At 45.1% G+C, this 20,869-nt stretch overlaps 1 protein-coding gene across 2 annotated transcripts in view; it reads right to left on the bottom strand.

Annotated features, from left to right (window-relative positions):
* SLC22A3 (solute carrier family 22 member 3) overlaps positions 1–20,869 on the bottom strand; it is a 94,553-nt gene that overhangs the window by 23,556 nt on the left and 50,128 nt on the right. The window lies entirely within an intron of this gene.

Here is a 20,869-nt window from a genome sequence, read left to right as displayed (position 1 = left end):
AAGTTGGTTTCTGTAACTCGTTGCCAAAAGCAGGATTATCTGGAGAATTCAGGGCAGAACAATGCTTTGGCATTAATAATTGAATATTTTAGGCAAAATAATTCTCTGTTAACTAGTTAAAAATAATTGCTTTTGTATTCCAACTTAGTAAAAATTTTCAGTGTTCATCTTAGTTTCAAATTCTTAAGATTTAGAATCAAGCAGTCACATGATCCCTGCTTTCCCAAAGCACAAGTTTAATGCCTAATACGTACCCTCTACCAAAAGAACATGCAGTATGGATAAAACCGAAGGTAATCAAGACCATAAAACCAATCTTCCCTGTCCAGTGAAGGAAGGGATTAATAGTACTTCCAAGCAAGTGAGCATTTTGCCAATTTAAGAGTAAATCCAGCTGGTTTTTGATTTACTGACATGTTCTCCATAGTGACGCAGATATTCTGAAAGACGACCCACTTTCTGGGTGTCCAAAGACCTTGAGAGACTAAATGCAGTATCTCGGATGGAATTCATCCAATAAAGTCTTGGCAACTCATTCTCAGTGGCTGCTGCAGCTACTTGTTTTTTTTTTACAGCAACTTCTAGGTCTCTACTTTGAAATCAAGCTGGGTTTATTTTCTGTTGCCAGAAGGTTACTGAATTTCACTTACTCTGAGTCAGATACAAAAGGGTAGAAAGGCTATATTAGGTTATCATATATATGTATTTTAATTCGCTTCATCGACACAGAACTTTCATACAATAGAAGTCAGCAATTCCAAGGGTGCACTTCGGTGAGTTTCAACTAATGGGTTGAGTTGTAGAAATCCCTACTTCCACCATCACCATCGTGAGATGGAACGTCTCCATTACCCTCAGGAAGTTTCCTCCTGACTCTAGGGTCACCCTCTCCCCACCCCCAACTCTTAGCCCCTGGCACCCCCTCATCTGGTTTCTGTCATAACAGTTTTGCCTTTTCTAGAATTTCATATAAAGGGAGCCACACAGAATGTTATCTTTTGTATCTAGCCTGGTATTCTATTTCGTCGTATGATTATGCCATCTAAGTGGTATGTGCCTGCTTCAGTTCGGAGTAAAGGAAGACGGGGAAGGCTCTTGGTAACATTTGCGTGTTTGGACTCTCGTTGCCTAGTGATGTCACTCATAGGAAAAGGTGTTGCTCACAGGTAGATTGCACACGTTGGTTTCCTGATGTGTATTTACTGAGCTGAGTGCCATCTGTCCTGTCTCTTAATGGTCTCTTAGCTTTTCCAAGACTTTTACATTACGTTACCAGTGATTCAGCTTACGCTGAAAGTATACTTTGTTCATCTTTCTTTGCTCAATCTAGCTATATTTACAATCCTTCCTGGTGCCTTTCTGAAACCATTCTTTAAGTTGACATTTTAATTTAAATTGCCGAGGAAGAGATGGACATTATAAATTGCCATCTGTTCTAAATATGGTGTCAGTGTGCCCCTGATGTGAAAGACAACCAGCCAGGGGGTGCCTGGGTGGCTCGGTCGGTTAAGTCTCCAACTTCAGCTCAGGTCATGATCCCGCTGCTCGTGGGTTCGAGCCCCGTATCAGGTTCTATGCTGACAGCTCAGAGCCTGGAGCCTACGTCAGATTCTGTCTCCGTCTCTCTGCCCCTTCCCCACTCAAGCACAGTCTCTCTCTCTCTCTGTGTCTCTGTCTCTCTAAATATAAATACACATTAAAAACACTTAAAAAAAAAAAAAAAGAAAAAAAAAGGACAACCAGCCAGGATCAGGCCTGAGACACGGTGTCTTGCTCAGAATGTTTTCTTCCTGACATGTTACTTAAACTCCATGGACCTTACTTCTCTGGTCAGGAGTGTAAGGATAGTAACCCTCATTTTACTAGTATTTTGAAGATCCAATTAGATAATCTGTTTACACACACACACACACACACACAGGGCACACACACAGCATTCAGTAATGGAAGTGATCGGCATTACTATTGCTTTTTTATAACATTTCCGAGATATTTACTTCCAGATGATGATTCCCTTGGCACTTTTTTATCTTTTCAGTTAGTAAACTGTAGCTGATGCCATAATGCCTAAGGGGAGATGCTTTTAAAGGTTCCCTGTTGTGAATCCCTTTGTAAAAAGAATGGTCAATCCTTTTTCAAGGCTTTCTTTTTATATTGGATTTTCTTAAGTTTACCAGGTATATTTAACGCCAGTTTGACACACTGACCTCTCAGGCCTCAGGCCGGATAATTTTTCGGGAATGTCCACACGAGCAGATGACGCTTTGCGAACGTGCTTCTCAAAGTGTGTGTGGTCCGCGCATCGGCAGTGTGGCCATCACCCGCGAGCTCGTTCAACACGCCTCAACCCAGATTAGGGAATCAGAATCTGAGTTTTTACAACATCCAAGGAGACTAGTGTGAGAAGCACTGATAGTCAGTGAGTTGTCCCGCCTCAGGGCTGCCTCCTAGAGTTTACTGTCCCCAGGCTGAGAAGTAATAGCGCCCCCCCAGGCTTCAGAGGAAAGAACTCGTTCGCAGGGCTGGCCAGGCTAGGGGTGGGGGTGGCGGGGACAATGTCAGGTGGCTGTGTCTCCAGCCTTGCAGTTTCACCTGCTTGTTCCCAACAGGTGGATTTTTCATCAGTTGCTATATTTCACAAGGAAAAGGAGGCCACCGATGAGAAGGAGGCTTTATCTGTTCTTGAGCCAGACCCTGTAATTTAATCAGTTGTCGCTGGTTCCCGAAAGCCGTTCTCTAGAAGCCTTGACTCACTCAGAAAGCTGTGAGAATAAAATATTGCTTGGGGATTTGGGGTTCACTGATTTGGAGGCCCAGGGGCCACCTTCGGAGTTCAATTGCCCACACGTGTCTCATACAAGGGTCAGGGGCCAGAAGGCGGGGCTGGGCGGGAGGAAGTCCACCCATGCCTGCTGGGCACCCATGCCCTCACCCCCTGGCCCCCTGCCTCGTGCACACCCCCATCAGTGAGATGAAGGCTGGCACCAGAAGGTCCAAGGGTAAGTATTTAACATTAGAAAGCCTAGGCCAGCTTAGCACTACCTGGTATCCACAAAAGAGAATTTGTCAAATAACCCATAGTGCTTCAGGAATTGTTAAAAACCTCATTCTACTTTAAAACAAGAGTTCATAGGGGAGCCTGGGTTGGCTCAATCAGTTAAGCGTCTGACTTCGAATCAGGTCATGATCTCATTGTTCATGGGTTCGAGCCCCATATCGGGCTCTGTGCTGACAGCTCAGACCCTGTTTGGGATCCTCTCTCTCTGTCCCTCCCCAACTTGTGCATGTGTGTGTGCTCTCTCTCTCACTCTCAAAATAAATAGGTAAACTTTAAGAAAAATAAGAGTAGATAAAATATTTACCATGCAGAGTTCACAGTAAAAGGAAAAGTCCACATTAAAATGATGACATTTGCCTCTTATTAAGGTAGTTAAAGACACATCTCAGTCACATGGACCGGAGCCACCCCACAAAATTATAGTGCGACTTACACAGTTCAGTTTCAATTTTCTAGAAGCCACATTAAAAGGGGTGAAAATAAACAGTCAAAATCAATTCTAATAAAATGTTCCATTTAATCCAATCTATCCAACATGTTACCATTTCAACAGGTAATTAATATGAAGTTAACAAGATATTCTATGTGCTCTATGAAATTCACTATTCAGCTTGCTTTTACAGCTCATTTTGGTTCAGATTAGCCACATTGCAAAGCTCCATGACCACACATGGCTAGTGGCTGCTGTACTGGACAGAGCGGGTCCCAAGCACCTGGGGCCCAGCCAGGTCTTCTGTTACGGTGCCGTGCAGAGAAGATATTTATTCCATCCGTTTGAGTCTGGCTGGAGAGAGCCCCTCCCCTCCATTCCCCAAGCAGGCACACTGCCTAGAACAGCAAAAGCACATCTATCTAGAGGTCCCACGAGGGATCCAAAGTGCAGACTCAATATTAGCAAAGGTTAACGGGTTGCAGCTGTGGGTCACGTGTTGGGACATTTCTTCATTTTTAAAAAACAAACTGAAAGAGGTTTTTTTTTGGGGGGGGGTGTGTTAAAGTAAGAGAAAGAGAGAGAAAGAAGAAAAGGCACTCTCAGATCTAAAACTCTAACCCAAAAGGCTCAGAATTTGGAGGGGGGGTGCGCAGGGACACCAAAATGATTGAATTGAACATGTCCGTCAACTCTCCTATAGCACCTACAAACGTCAGTGACAATCACTGAAACAGAAAAGTTCTAAATATCACGTTTTAAAGGACGTCCATTGTCTTATACTAAAGTAGCATGCTTGGATACACAAAAGTTTTAGTTCTGTGAATCCACAAATTGAGTATCTATGAGTCACTGGTTAGCCAAGGACTTTTTTTTTTTAAGAGAAAGGAAAAAGCTAGTGAGTGAGTTAAAGTCATCTGATATGTCACAAATGAAAGCCAAACCACACTCTTCCACTCATCAATCTTTTTATCATCGTTTCTTTTCAGTCTTCTGAATGCTTCAGACATGGTTTTAACAAGAACACACTCTTTAACGTGTTAATAACAGGGTAGATAGAACCTCATGAGACGGCCTTTCTCTTCATCAGCTGGGGCAGGGGGTGGTATTTTCCACTAGGTTCTGCGAGCTGTTGCCCGCGTCAGCTCTCTTTTCCAGATGTTCAGGTATTTGCAGGATTCCAGTAAAACGACAACTCTGCCCAGTTAGATTCCCGGCAGGTGTCTTTCTGCCCGGGCCTGCGGGCCTAAAGGACTCCTGCCCCGACTCTGAGTTGGCAGCCCTTTCTGGACAGGCCAAGGACAGCCAGGCGGCAACAGGCTCTGCCACACAAGTGCCCAGGGCCACGGTGATGGAGCGAGTCCAGGATGGTGTTCTCAGAACCTGCAGGTTGGTGTCAGCTGCCTCCTGTATGTCCCCCCAGGGATGGGGTCTCTCTCTTCTCTTCCGTCCTCCGGCCCCTCCCAGCCTCTCCGCAAGCCCAGGTGGGGTCCCCGCCTATTCCCGGGTGCTCTCCCTCCGCTTGGTTCTCGGGCATCTCTTCAGGGCGTTTTGTGCGAATCCCTGCCCCGAACCGGCCCCCACCTGCCGGCTGTGCCGGGGGGGACACCTGGCGGCTCTTCCACTTGCCCCTGTCCCTGTGCCCCTGACGTCTGTTCCTTTGGGCACGGCCCTCCGTCCGCTCCCAGGGTGCCCCGAAGTTGGGGTTTCTCTCGCGGGAAACGGGTCTTCATAATTGCTACTATGTCTTTCCATCACAACTTTTAAAATGTGGGTACACTTCGACCAAATTTATTTATTTATTTATTTTTTACCAGTTATAGAAGGTGAAGCCCACTTTGCAGTAATCATTTGAACTGAAAAGCATTTATCTTCCTGAGTCAGTGTTAACTGAATCCTGTGCTCTTAATCATTTGTTTCTATTATTAGCACAGTTTGCCAAATAATTTTGCTTCCCTCCCTCCCTCCTTACCCCATCACAGGGGCATGATAAGATTGTACTTCTTGGCCCCTTGCGCCTGGGGGGGGAGGGGCCTGCTACCCAAATCTGCCAAGGACGTGTGAGCATTTCACTGCTGAAGTAAGACCCCCTCAAATTCTCTTTCCTCTGATAGTCCAGGCAGCAGCCGCTAGGACAGCCTGGATTATAGGCGGAGAACCCCGCTCCGAGGAGAGGAACCCCAGTGAGCCTACGGGCACAGACGAGACTTAGCCCTTTATCGTTTTAAGCCACTGAGATTTGGGGAGTGCTCGTTACACACAGGCCTAGCTTATCCTGGGTGACCAAGAGTCTGTAGATTTCTCAGGTTTACCCAAAAGACCTCTGGTCCACACCTTCTTCCTGATGGGAATTCACCATGCAAAACACTAAATTTCTATTTGGAATTAAACTTAGACTGTCTGATTTAAATTTGGAAAACTTGCAATCTTTACGATTTTGTTTCTCGTAATAACCCCTTTTGACAAAATCACACCATTAAAACGCCTAAAAGGAAATGAGGACCATTTCTACTGCATTTTCGATTCACAGGCACTAATCAATTTATCACAGAAATAAACCATGAAAGTGTAACACTAAAGCAGAGGGCCCTGGTGCGAACTTCCATCCTGTGGAAGGCTTTCAGCTAAGAAATTGTGCAACTGCCCAAGGAAAGGAAACGTTAACAAATCAAATTTCAGCCCCAGGTAGATCTCATGAAGGTGTTGGTGGATCTAAAAATCATGATCTCTTTTTACATTTCTGAAGTGTGCTCATACACATCACCTCCCTTTACAAGGTACAGAGAGGGAGGGCAGGGCATCACTGTCGCAGAGAGCAAATCTCATTTTTTAAAAATTTTTTAATGTTTGTTTATTTTTGACAGAGAGAGAGAGACAGAGCATGAGTGAGGGAGGGGGAGAGAGAGAGGGAGACACAGAATCCGAAGCAGGCTCCAGGCCCTGAGCCGTCAGCACAGAGCCCGATGTGGGGCTCGAACTCACAGACCTTGAGATCATGACTGCAAAGTCGGATGCTTAACTGACTGAGCCACCCAGGCGCCACCGCAAATCTCACTGTTTAAAGAAATACTGAGGGGCGCCTGGGTGGCTCAGTCAGTTAAGTGTCTGGACTTCAGCTTCAGGTCATGATCTCACAGTTTGTGAGTCCAAGTCCGGCGTCGGGCTCTGTACTGACAGCTCAGAGCCTGGAGCCTGCTTCGGATTCTGTGTCTCCCTCTTTGCCCTTCTCTGTCTCCTGCTCACACTGTCTCTCTCTCCTTCAAAAATAAGTAAACGTTAAAAAAAAATTTTTTTTTTAAATAAAGAAATGCTGAGTATTTGGAGGAACTATCATATCCCTTCTGCTTTATTCCTGGGACGAACAGAATTGTAAAGGGTGCTGTAGAGAAGGGCAAGAAGGAGAGGGGCAGAGAGAGAGAGAATCTTAAGCAGGCTCCATGCCCACCGTGCGGAGCCCAACGCAGGGCTCGATCTCACGACCAAGAGATCGTGACCCCCTAACCGACTGAGCCCCCCAGGTGCCCCACGTATTCATCTTTTGAGGCCAACAAGGTGAAGATGACTGTTTGGTAGTGTACACAAAGCTGGGGTCTAAATGCTGTGACTCATTACCCCTTTCTTTATCATATGGAGCTTTGCAAGTATGCCGTCACTGATAACATCTGCAACCCGTGTGGATCCTGGGTCAAGTCTGCAGCACAGAAGCACATATTTAAGTCACCAGCTATTTGGTTCCTTAAAAATAGGAGACAGGCTTTGGCTTGTAAACTAATTCAGACTCTGAAACAGGAACTTGATAAATGATGAATTTGCTTAGTAGCTGGAGCTCAAAAAAAAAAAAAAAAAAAAAACCGAAAAGACGAAAACAACCAGCTTGGCATTGAAACAAATAAAGGTGGATCACTGCTTCTCAGTCGGAATGGTCGGTGGCAGAAAAATTCGGGCATGACTGTGGTAGCTAAAGCCATAGCTAATAGGGGAATATCTTTGCGGCCCTTGGATGTAGAAGAATATTTCTTAAACAAAACCTATAATACAATCAATACGCAAAGATACACACTCACTTGCCCGTATTGAAGAAGTTTAAGGCTGTAAGAATTTTTGTTCAATGAAGAAAAAAGTAGGCAAAGTTAAAAGTAACTAAAACATGGAGGAGAATATACTTGGAATGTCGAAAACCCACAAGGGGTGGTGGTTTTAGAATATGAGAGGAGATCCTATAAATTGAAGGAGGCAAATACCAGAAAATCCAACACACGTGGGCAAGGAGACGGCAAGGCAACCCACAGAGAAGGAGCCCAAACGGCAGAGTAAGATGCTTGAAGATATGCGGAATCTCACTAGTAACCAGAGATGTGCCACTGCAAACATTCAGGAGGCGGGCCAAAATTAGAAGATCGGAAAATACCCAATGTGTGTGGGCACCTGGACACTCGATGGGTGTACATGGAAAGCAATCTGGCATTACTCAGGGCACGAATCCTGCATGCATCACAGGACCCAGCATTACACTCCACGGGGAACCTCCAAATCTTGCCTTCCTCTGGTACCTCAGAAAACCCTTCGTTTCCTGTTTATTCGCTTGCGTTGGTGGATGCGGAGAAACTTTTCTGCCGACGGTCAAGTACAACCGAACAGTCAAAAGACTAGTTGAGGTGTACCTCCGTAAATATCACAATCCTTGGTGCGTTCTGGAATTTGCAAGCTGCTCCCTTTCCTTGATTTGCGAAAAATTTTTTCCCATCCAGCTACTTATTGTTCGTTGGTATGTCCTTATTGTTCAATGCGGAACAATCTTTAGAGAGGGACAAGATGCTTCTATGTACAAGCCACGAGCAGATGGCAGATGCCATCCCTGGAATTCTGTTTCCGGAGGTTTTCGATAATGAAGCATGTTTAGTCTCACGGCTTGACTCTGGACCACGGTAATGTGCATCGAGGTGAGCCTGTGCACACGATTTACCCTAATTTTGAACTGTGAATTTTTTTATTATATTTCACCAAATATATATGTTCGTTTTCATCATTCCCAGCTATACTGACTGAGATCCAATAAGAATACCTTCCTATTTATAAACAAATGCAATCAATAAAAAAAACAAAACACTGAAATGGTTTCCAAACACTGCCCATGAAAGCTAAGCTGTCCTTCAACTATAAATGACAAGAATTTAGATTTAGCCCTATTCAGCATCCCTATATGATGAAAGCGAGTATAGTTGAAGAGATAAGGAATTACCAGTCACGGAAACTGAAAACAGCTCCAAAAAGACAAAAGAAACAAAAAAGCAACCACAAAGAATTGGAAAAAAATGCATCTTGAATGCCTGTCAAGAAACATTATTTGAAAGTGAATATTACATGGAGGTTGTTTAAAAAGCAGATGTTTTGGGGCGCCTGGGTGGCGCAGTCGGTTAAGCGTCCGACTTCAGCCAGGTCACGATCTCGCGGTCCGTGAGTTCGAGCCCCGCGTCAGGCTCTGGGCTGATGGCTCGGAGCCTGGAGCCTGTTTCCGATTCTGTGTCTCCCTCTCTCTCTCTGCCCCTCCCCCGTTCATGCTCTGTCTCTCTCTGTCCCAAAAATAAAAATAAAAAACGTTGAAAAAAAAAAATTTAAAAAGCAGATGTTTTGAACACAGCGCTTGGTAACTATTTGCTGACTAAACAGATACACAAATGACAATGAGTACCAGCTACACCGGGTGAGTCAGTGTCCTTTTGCTTCTGGGCAGCTTCATGTCAATTAAACTTAAAATGGTTTTTCTAAACATGTGACCACCAAATAAAATATTCTGTGCTTCACTCTGTAACGTGAAAAATATCTTCATGGCAACAATCAATGACTTATTGAACTTAAGAAGCTGGTTATGTTTAGGCAATAAAGCCTACCAAATAGTTTGCAGAACTTGGGAAGAAAAGATAGGGAAAAAAATACTACACGAAGCAGACCCTACGGTTCACTCAACTGCCATCAAAAAGTCCATCCCCTGCTAATTTTGGAGCAGTCTCTATAAATACAGCATGTAAACGATCATAAATGGCAGAGTGAATGCTTCAGCTGTCTTTTTTTAAAGTTTATTTATTTTTGAGAGACAGCACTAGTGGGGGAGGGGCAGAGAGAGAGAGGGAGAGAGAGAATCCCAAGCAGGCTCCACGCTGTCAGCGTAGAGCCCGACACAGGGCTCAAACTCATGAACCATGAGATCATGACCGAAATCAAGAGTTGGATGCCACCCAGGCGTCCCTTCAACTGTCTTTAGCAAAATTTCTCTAAGGTCTCAAAGACAACTATTTATGCCTGGAGACTACACATAATGAACGAAACAGGAGGAGACGTACTTAAACTCTACGGCACTCTAAATAAAATAATCACGCCGAGCATTCATTCTGTAAGCCTCCCTCATTCTTCCTCAAAATCTAAACTATTTGTGTGTGTTGGCTCTGAAATGTGAGCAGGAAAGAAAACCAGGATTCACCTTTTCGAGGTAGCAAGGCAATGGTACACCGAGTCACTCAACCCTTCCTACTCAACACGTAGAACTTGTCCACAAGGTCAGTGAAAGGGCAGAATACGATGCACTTGCGTTTACTTTACTGAATCAAAAAAGTGAATGAATCTTGGAAGCTGTCAAGATTCCATGTTTATGAAGACGATGAGAGGTCCTTCAGCTCTTCCTGAGAACATCATGTAACTTTAACTGTGACAGCTCAGACAACCGTTTTGCAGCAGATGGAGACTAATCCTACTTGTGCTGACAGATCAGTGACTCTTATCCCTCCCGAGTATTACCACTTCCAGGTAATGTCAAAGAATATAACGGCTGCCCACATGACAGAAGTTGTGCTTTTAATTTCTGTTCATTGAGGCCACATAACAACATAGATTTACTACAAACCCAATAAGATCTTTCAACCCATTGGTTATTATTACGAACAATTGCGTCCGCCTTCATCTGAAAAAGTAGTACGTATTTATCCAAGGTGTATTAATTCACTCTACAGATAAGGCTTGGTTGCAAATGGTTTGAGGAGTCTTGCAGAATTTCCATGGTCCCCAAGGGTCTGTGGCCCCTTGGGGCAGACTGCCACCTGATTATCCCATCTGCCGTGGGGCTGAAGTTACAGCTGCTGGGAGACACCAGTGTGTTAGCAACCCTGCTCATCAGGATTTTCTATCTGGTCGCCCTCCATGCCCCTTACTAGGGAAGGTGACAAATTTTGCTTTTACATGAAAGTTTCCTCTAGCAGAAAGAGTTTCCTCGGTTCTGGCCATTCCCCCCAACATTCCCCAGGTTCTTCTCCTGGGAAGGACATGAAGACTTCATTCTCAGCCCTCCTTCACCCGGCCACATCAAGAAGGGTGCATTCACTACGTGGAGAAGGAAGGCTTCCTCCCAATCAGGTTCCCTTTAAACAGCACCAAATTCAAAGAAAAAAGAAAACAGCACAGGTCCATACTATTTGGTTCCAAAACAAGACATCCAGCCATCTCTGGATTGTGCACGCCTAGTCCCCTTTGCATCTGCACCCACATGAGGAAGCGTTGGGAAGGCGACACAGTCGATATTCTTCATCCAGCCATCTGGGTGCCCTCTCAGGAAAGAGAGGGTTGATCCCATGAAAGATCTAGCACCTGACATCTTTCCTACCATTTTCCCGGATGGGGCCTCGAGCGAAGGAAAAAACAAGTGGACCTTAGTGTGCTTTCTCCTTTACACAATTTCCTCAATTTACACAATTTCCTCCCGTGTTTATTTGCATCAGTGGAGCTCTTCTGTGTTCACCAGCATCAACTTGGCCTTGGAGAATCTGAATGATTTCACCTGCTCCCCAGGCTGCACCTCTTTTCTTAGGATTATTTCGTGAACAAAGGCAACTTTCCTGGTGGGATGAAGGTCGAGCAGCCAGTATCGTCATGGCAACGGCAGCTCTGGATTAGGAGTAACGCCCAGAATCCCTGCCAGGGAGCTGGACACACAGGGCTCTGGACATTGTACCCCTCATCGCCTTCGCAGCAGGGAGCGCGTTCACAAAGAGCTAGTATTTTCTCATTTATTCACAGCGGGGAAGCACAGCAATTGGGATTGCACAAACTGGTTTTGCCAAAAACACGAGACTGGGCCAAATGGCGCAGGAACAAAATGCTTCGAAAAGCCGAGCATCATTCTCACTCACACAGAGCGTGAACGTTTCAAAGACGGTATTAGAGGGCCGTTCTCTTGGCAAATGCTTGAAAAAGAAAAAGAAAGAGCAAACCCACTCCCTTATTCTATTAGAGCGGGGTTCAGAATTAAAATAATTGAATTAAGCATTTTCACAATGCCCACAAAAGAGAGCTACCGTTATTAACAGAATAGAAAAAGCCCGTGTGGCTTATTCATTTTCTTTTATATTTGAATTCATTCTGTTCGTCATGCCACCAGGGCTTGGGCTCGACAGAAAGAGGCAAGTGCCCCTCTGCATCCTACAGCATGCTGCGGCTGGAAGGGGAGGGCCATTACTCTCCAGGGTGAGGATCAGCCTTTGAGAAGGAAAAAGGGAGGGGTCCCTGATTCCCAGATTATGTAACAACGAATCACCCACTGAAATGACTGTGAAGGTCACCAGAGCTTGGAGCTCTCTGTGCCCCCCACCTCCATCATCCCCCACAGAGAGTTGCTGGAGTCTCAGCAGGAGGGAGAACAGGTCACGTGTGAACGGAGGGGCTGTGGCTCTGTGCCTGGCCACAAATGGGACCAGGACCTGCAGGTGGAGAGGCCGGTGCAAGGGAGGGCACACGTGGGTCTTGCATGGGCACACGGCTGTCTGTGGTCTGGGACGCATCTGCAGAGGGGGCTCTTAGTGGCAGCGGTCTCTTGAAAGAGCAGGTGCCGGTCATCAAGAGAATGTGGCATGTGGCTTTCAGAGAACCGGTGAGCAGATACATAAGCAACAGGCTCCTACTTTCAAGAGAGAGGGCAAACATTAAGCGGGGGTCAGGCCCTCAAATAGGCTAGGGTTCAAATCAGACTTTTTCTTTTTACGTTTATTTATTTTGAGCATGAGAGAGACAGCATGTGTGCAGAGTGAGCAGGGGAGGGGCAGAGAGAGAGACAGAGAGAGAGAGAGAGAGAGAGAGAGAGAGAGAATCCCAAGCAGGCTCCAGGTGTCAGCGCACAGCCCGATGTGAGACTCCGACCCATGAAACGTGAGATCGCGACCGGAGCCGAAACCAAGAGTCGGACGCTTAGCCAACAGAGCCACCCAGGCACCCCAAATAGGCTAGGGTTCAAGGCCAAATAAGAACTAGAATAGAAAGGGGAGTAAGCAAGCTGAATAAATCAAATACGTGCAGCTTATTGTGTGTTTATCAGATGTCAGTCAAGTGTTATTTTAAAAAAGGAGTATCATTTCATGTGGGAACTTCAAATAAAGGCCGTAAAAGTTAAAAAACAAAAAAAGAAGAAGACAAAGAGAGAGAGAAAAGAAGTGAGGGATTGAAGAAGAGAGGGCTAGAAAGACAGGGGTCCGGTGGGCCCTGGGGCGTGGCGGCCTGCATCTGACTTTGGGACCAGTCCAGCGAGCAAACTCGGAGCCCATCCTCTAGTGGCGTCAGGCAGGCAGGCAGACGTGAAGCCCACGTACGTAAACCTTTGTATCTCCCTCTGACACAGCCGGGCGGGCGAGGACTGACCAGCTCGTCCCAGTTTGCCTGAGACTTTCTCAGACTTTCCCGAGTTCCAGGAATCCCCCCAGTTCTGGGCAAACACGGACAACTGGTCACCCTACTGGCGCCTGAGTCCGCTGTCCTGGGTCCTGTAGATCCCATTACTCGTCAGTGATGTGTCATGAGACACCAGGACCGATGCGCAGGATAGAACACCCGGAGTGCACGTTAACAGTAACTCTGCGTGCTTTCCTTTCACACTTCTGACGGATGTTTTTCAAGCTTTTACTTGTATTTAAATGAAACAGTTAAGGTTCTGACAAAGGTGTACGGCCCAGTTATTTCTAGAGGGAGTCTGGAAGTTGGGCATGAGGAACTGGGGTGGGGGGCCCTGCCTCTCCACGGTTCCCCACTCGAGATGCTGTTCTTTGGGGAGGCGTCCTGAAAAATCTGCCTTATCTGCTCCAAAGCTGCGATCTCATTCCATAAGAGATATGTCACTTGGATTCCTAGCTCAATGAAAGCCATATGATGCTCTGGAACATCCTCCCATCAGTATTTGTATAGGTTAAACGAGAGTCCACCGACCTGGAAAGAGTTTAGGCAGAATTTCCTTTCATGGGAGGGGCTTAAAATTTAATCACCCACTTTGGGGCGGGGGGAAGGAGCTCACTCTTGATTCAAAAGTCCATCAGGACTGTTTTTTGTGGCTGTTTATATTGTAGCATTTTCCCCCTTTGCAGGCATTAGTTTTCTTCACGCAACATTTTACCCTTTTCGTGCAATACGGTCACATATTGAAAAGGTTAAAGACATGGGAACCAAGTAAACAACCCATTTAAATATAGGTCATTCGTTGAACTCAGGCTATTTGTGAAAATGTATTTAGGTAGAGTACTACTAAATTAACTCTCAGCTCCAAAGGTCCATTCTATGTTAGCTATATAAAGTGTCCTGCTATTTTTTATGCATTTGAGAATATTCTAAATGAAAGTTAACATGGTAGCATGCATATTCCAGTAATTTTTATATGCCATTTTTAAGGATGATGGCTTTGCTGGTACGATTGGCACCATTAGTTCTGTGTGAGGTCAAAGAATGAAGCTGGAATTCTGTGAAGGGAAAGTGGTGTATGAGTTTCCGGTGACTTTCTTTCCGATATCCTTCACTATTTTCTAGACTCACGCCTTTCCCACTCTTGACATGGGAAGTGGACGGGAGCCCCGCCTTGGGCACTGCGTGGGCCTGAATTACTTTCTCTGTAATTGAATGCCAGGAAGAGAGTTTTCAAGTCCTGAGATGGTAATTAAACACAGCATTAACAAAGACAGTACAATAATTGGGCTGAAATTCCGCACAGCCCAGATGGGCTTCATGACAGCCAGAATCCTGGTGTGGTTCCTTCTTTGGAAGAACAAGAGTTACGTTTATAAAAATCCCCCATTGAAAGGCAATGTCATAAACAGACATTCCCAAGGCTGGAAAGTCCCTTTCTGTAGTGATATTGGCGTCTGTGTGATACTTCATTAAAATACAGATAAGATGGCAGCCATGAAGAGTTGGAAATCACTCTGGTAACTGAGGTAATCTTAACTTTAGCCTGACACTATCTAATGAGGTCTTAATCTTTTCTATTTTCTATTTCTTATATACCTACCTAAAGGCGTGGGATCAGAAAGCTCGAGCATTAGCTCCTGATGTTATGTAAACATGCCACCAGGGACACTGCCCACGAGTGTATTTACGCATGAATGGGCATCAATATAACATCTGGCACTTGTATTTTAGTAAGTTGTAGGTTAGCTGTGAAGAAGGAACTATATAAGCATAGCATCAAAATAGGGAAATTACAATCAAGACTTATTGGTTTTGGGGGCCAACACAGAACAACATCGCTAACGAATATGGACAAATATTCAGTTCTACGCTGTTAGAGGCTCTTTGTTAACGAGAATTGCAACATATTCTTTTCCATGAGCATATCGCATACAAAGACAAGATGTGGAGGAGTAGGGGAGGAGAGGGAGCTTTCGGGTAAGGGCTTTTAAAATCCTTTAGAAAAAAATGCAAGCACCACCACAGCCACAGCTGCTACCTACGCAGTTGTATAATCTGGGTCGGTAAGCGACAAAAGCTGTTTGACCAGTGTATTGGTTAAATAATGCTGCATAACAACCATAGATCTCAGTGGCATAAAATAATAAGCATTTGTTTACCTCACACATTTGTGAGTTGGCTGAGAGACTGCTGATCTAGGTTTGGGAAGCTTTGGTAAAATCAGCCTTACTCCAAATGCCTCTCAGCCTCCTCTGGGGCCAGGAGGCGAGCCTGGGAATATTCTTCTCCTGGTGATGGCTGAAGCGCAGAGAGCAAGCCCACATCTCAAAAGTCTACTGCATCACGTCTGGTGGTAGGTAACCTGCCATTGGCCAAAGCAACTCACATGGTCAAGGCGTGATCAAGGCCAAAGTCAAAGGGCAGGACATACATTTCACCTGCCACGAGACCAAAGCGAGTTATGCTGCCATGCCCGATATCAATGGAACCAGGAAGTATTTTCACCCAGTGGAAATGAGGGGGGGGGACATGAATATTTCAAATAATAAACTACCACAATCCACCGTCACCCAGGTAACCAAAAATGTGTTGAATCACTAAACCCTACTCTGGCAACTGAAACAGTGCTATTACGATCAGCTACATTAGTTAGGTTTGGCCACCATAACAGACACTCTCAAATCTCCAAGAGCACACTAAGACACATTGAGTGGAGTGTAGTTTACTGAGGAAACAGTTGGGTTTGGGCTGTATTCCACGTAGTGGCTGTAGGTCAGCTTCTGCAGCTCTGTTCCAAGTTGTGGTTCTTCTCATTCTGAGACCACGCTGAAGGAACAATACCAGTTTGGGATATGCTGTCCTTGTGGCAGAAGGAAAGAGCCAGAGAGCTGTCAGAAATGCATGCTGCCTTTACAGCTTCTGCTCTGAACGGGTACCTGGCCACTTCTGTTCCTTGGGCCATCAAGTCAGATGGCCAAGCTTCAGTGGGGAAGTATATCTGCCTGCCTGGAGGCACTGCGGCCAGTCACATGGCCACAGGTTGGGGGGGTGTCATCTTCTTACAGAGAGAGGTGAAGAGCTGGGAACAAAAACACGGTCTATCACAAGTAGTACTGCCTCGTGATGAGAAAAGGCCACTAAGCAACAAGCCCAGCTCTCCACTACGTACCAACAGACCAAGCCTACTACTCCCTAAGCCTGAGCCCACTTAAATCCTTGCTCGCTTTCTCAGCTGTTTTGACACACATTCAGTTTTTAGGGCAATGGCCATCTCTTCAGACCAGCATCGCCATTCGATGCCTCGTTCAATCACACACGCAGTACTGGTGCGTGTCTACCGTACGAGAATGGAAAGTCGGATCGACTGGTAACTTACTAGGCGTGAGGCAAGAAACAACACACTCCAAGTGACAGGTCGGAAGTAACGTCAGACTGATGCCAAATTTAACCGCCACGTGCAAGAAGTCTGCCCGGCGTGGCCAGGGCAGGAAACAGTTCTATCACCGACATGCTCCCCAGGTCAGAGGATGGCTGTGGATGCCCCGAATGACATTAGGAGACGCTGTTGTGCCATTGCTGTGCCTGGGCTATACCTACCGTGGTCTTGCCAAGAATTTGGTTTTAATTTCTTCAAGTGTGCCTTAAACAGTGCAAAGGCACCCACGTAAGTGTCTAAGCCAACTGTCCTCCTGCATTGGCTAAGTGCCTCGTGTTCCACACTCAGCCCCTCCGCTGACCCTCTACGGGGGTCTTTGATTTCTGTTTTCTACATTGCTTCAGCTTCCTAGAAGTTCCACCCACCTGCCTCATCTGCATTGGGTTTATATTTTTGGACTTTTCTTTTCAGTAAATAATAACTACACTGTTCATATATCCAGAGAGCCTGATGTTCTCATCACCTGTATTTCTACCTGCCAGCTGTGGCTTTAACAAAGTCAGAAGCCAGCTGGGAATTCTGGCAAATGGAAGCCTAGGGACCAGTGAGACAGAGAGCCAGAGTTTATTGGCCCATGAGATGAGTAACATCCATGTGAAATATAACTGTGATGGTTTATTACACAGCCAAACCTTAGAATAACCCACCTGGTTGAATGCTGGAATTCAATCCACCCTACCTATTTCTTCCCATATCCCCCTTCCATTTATAAAGCCCAGGGTGGGGCACCTGGGTGGCTCAGTCGGTTGAGCGCCGACTTCGGCTCAGGTCACGATCTCGCGGTCCGTGAGTTCGAGCCCTGCATCGGGCCCCTGTGCTGACAGCTCAGAGCCCAGAGCCTGTTTCAGATTCTGTGTCTCCCTCTCTCTGACCCTCCCCCATTCATGCTCTGTCTCTCTCTGTCTCAAAAATAAATAAACGTTAAAAAAAAAAAATTTATAAAGCCCAGGGGGTTAGTGTAATCCTAGTTTGTGGTGAATTTCAGGATCTCTTCTGTGATACAGAGCATTGTTTTAAGCTAGGTCTTTTGATCCCCATAAAACAGACCAGGATCTTTGGTGCCAGCGATGGCACGGGCTGGGGTTTGGGGGTGGCTGAGGAAGACAGCATAGCTGCCAGTCCTCCTGCGGACAATGTGCGTCAAGCAGATCCTTTCTAGTTGATTCTAGCTTCACTGCAATCAATGATGTGCACCCTTAGGATGAGGTGGGGATTGGAGAGGTCTTGGAGGATGCGGTAATTTACGTGATAATAACTTCTTCCTAAAGTCGGGATTTACTGACAAAAAGGTTCTGTGGAAAGAGAAAAGGCTATGATCCTGGGCCATGGGGGCGTCCTTGAGATTATATCCAGAGAGCAGGGATACCAGTTAAGGCAGCAAAAGGACACAGAAGGTTTGAAGTGACTATGTAAACATCAGGTTTCAAGGTGACCCGGACATTGACATGGGCAATTAGTTATCTGAGTCACTAGAACAGGAGAAATTGACAGGGTTACACAGAAACCATAACAGGATCCTGCTTTGCTTTTGGCATTGGGGCTCACGCCAATGCACTTGAGTGCAATTCCACCACTGGCCAGTATTTCTGAGTACTATAAACTGTATCTTGCACATGGTTATGCTTTGTGGGAACATTAACATCTCTGAAACAGAAAATTGTGGTTTGGTCTATAATTTGACTGAATTCCTCTATTAGCAAGGGGTTTTAAACTGAAACGTCAATTCCTTCTCTTCTTGAAGACAATACTTTGCTTTTCTACTTACGTTGTACAATTTTAAAAGGTTGGGGATGGATAGGTTCAGTTTGAAGACATTTGTTTCAAACCTCAAAGCACCCTTTGAGAAGTGGGTGATTCCAAGAGTGAGACCAGAGACCACAAGATGAGCCTGGGAAAATGTCACCGTGCTAATGAGCAAAGCGGCATTCTGAAACTCCTAGGATATGGCAGAGGGAGCCCGGAACCAACAAAGATGAGCCTTGTCTGTCCAAAGATGGGGCAATCTAAGCACACATCAGGATAATGACAATAACTGAGAAGGGCTGACTCATAGTAGGTTAAAACCCAGATGTTAATAATGAGGCTTAAAATTTTTTTTAAAAAAACCCCACAACACACAATTCACTGATAACTTTTGCAGAATGCAGTGAACCGACTTGTTATTTTGAAAAGAAAGAATTACACATGTTTCCTGCCTTTCCTGTAAGACCTGTATCTCAGAGTCACCAAATGATTGATGGGTGAAGTTAGTCTTTATGTAAGTATTCCAGCAATAAATGAAATAATAACGATAACATGGGAATACTGTCACTTGCGACCTCTGATAAATTCATAAATCCAGGCAACGACGATCAGTGGCAGCTAACATCACAAAAGGAGAAACAGGCAGACACGAGCTATCTCTTAATGGAAATGTACTAAACCACTTACGAAGTAGGATTGCCAAAAGTATCAAACCCAAACTTAATTAAGCTCTAGATCTACCTACCAACTGATAGGGAACACAAGAGACAGAGGGCCATATTAAAGGATCCTAAGGATGTAATCAACAAAATTTAGACTGCAGAAAAGTCTACAGAAACAAAAAAAAAAAAAAAGAGGAAGAAAGAAAAAAAAAAAACCCCTAGCATTCTTTATTCCCAAGGTTGCAAGGAAAAGAAAAGAACAGGAACCTATAGATTAAAGACCGAAGAGGCTTATGAGCCAATCACAATATGTAATCATCAGACAGTGGTGGCTGGGGCACTAAACTCCGAGAGAAATTCATGTCTGGCTTCGAACCTGACTTTCAAATGGAGATCATCTCACTGCTTAAAGCCAGAGTTAACATGTTTTGGAAGCCACTGGATCCATCATTCACGATCCTTCCACAAGCACAACCATGTAGAGCATTGGACTACTTCCCCGGGGAAATGTCTCTACAGTGTTTGTGAATTAGAAGTGGGTCAGTGGGTCTATGGGCGCAGCGTTGAACTGGTCCCCCGAGGATGTGCAGAAGTAGCTGGGGCCTCTCAGCGGTACTCACAATAACACATCACGTGCCTCGTCAAGTGGTGCCTTCTTCTGGAAGCCATCAGAACACACTGGTTTCTTTCTTTCTTTCTTTTTTTTTTTTTTTCTATTTTTTTAAAACCTTGATGTAGATCTGACAAATGCTTAACGCCAGGACTACGTGTGCAGTGTCTTCAGGATACTGCTGAGCGAGGAGTAAAAATACTTATTGGACTATTAAAACTGAGTGCAGATTATTATACGTTTGATCCTGTTTGTGAAGGCCAAGGCTAACGGGATGAGAGCAAGGTGTGAAGGCATTGGATACTTTTTCCCTGAAAGGAATACACAGCCCAAAGGTGCTCAGAGAACCAGGATCGCTTTAACCTTAATGGTTAAAGCAGATTTTTTTCTTTTTATCTTTACCACACATTGTACAATCTGTAAACCCCCAGGTACATCATCACAATCCAGTGACAACTGGTCAACTGAAACCTTTGTAAACATGGAGGCTCCTGCTTGTTGCCGAACATAAGAGTGAAGGAAAAAGGTAGAAATCCAAATATCTCCGACCAAGTTCTGGGGGGCTGGGGAGGTGATAATAAAACCAACGAAGCCTGTTTTCTCTCAGAATGTTCTATCGAAACTGAGTGCTACCAAAAAAAAAAAATGTTAGCAACCTAATATTCTTCAAGATTCGTATCTTCCAAAAATTCTTCCCTCACATCCCTTTATAAGAAACCTTCTGTTATTCTATATTCACTTCGTCTCTGTAGTAAAGCATGGCCATGTCTTTTTTTTTTTTTTTTTTTTCAAAATCTTATTTATTTTTGAGAGAGAGACAGAGCATGAGCAGGGGAGGGGCAGAGAGAAGGAGACACAGAATCCAAAGCAGGCTCCAGGCTCCGAGCTGTCAGCACAGAGCCCGACACGGGGCTCAGACCCACAAACCATGAGATCATGATCCGAGCTGATGTCAGACGCTCAACTGACTGAGCCACCCGGGCGCCCCACATTGCCATATCTTTTTAGATATTATTCTCTAATTATTCAGGTGTGGCTTCAAATATATCTGAGGCATATCAAACCTTCCAAAGAGCAACGAATAAGCTTTAGTCCCCACCATTTCTTTTAGTGTAATGATACAGAAGCACCCCAAAAGGCTTTGCTGGACGAAGGAAGAAGAAAAAGAAGGGAGGAAGGGAACGAGGTAAGGAGGGAGGAGTAGGCCAGCCAGCATGTGTAAGTCTAA

The sequence above is a fragment of the Neofelis nebulosa genome, chromosome 6 (genome assembly GCF_028018385.1).
Source record: "Neofelis nebulosa isolate mNeoNeb1 chromosome 6, mNeoNeb1.pri, whole genome shotgun sequence".
Classification (NCBI taxonomy): Eukaryota; Metazoa; Chordata; class Mammalia; order Carnivora; family Felidae; genus Neofelis; species Neofelis nebulosa.
The sequence above is the reverse complement of the archived record's forward strand: the minus strand, read 5'-3'. Positions and strand labels throughout refer to the sequence as shown.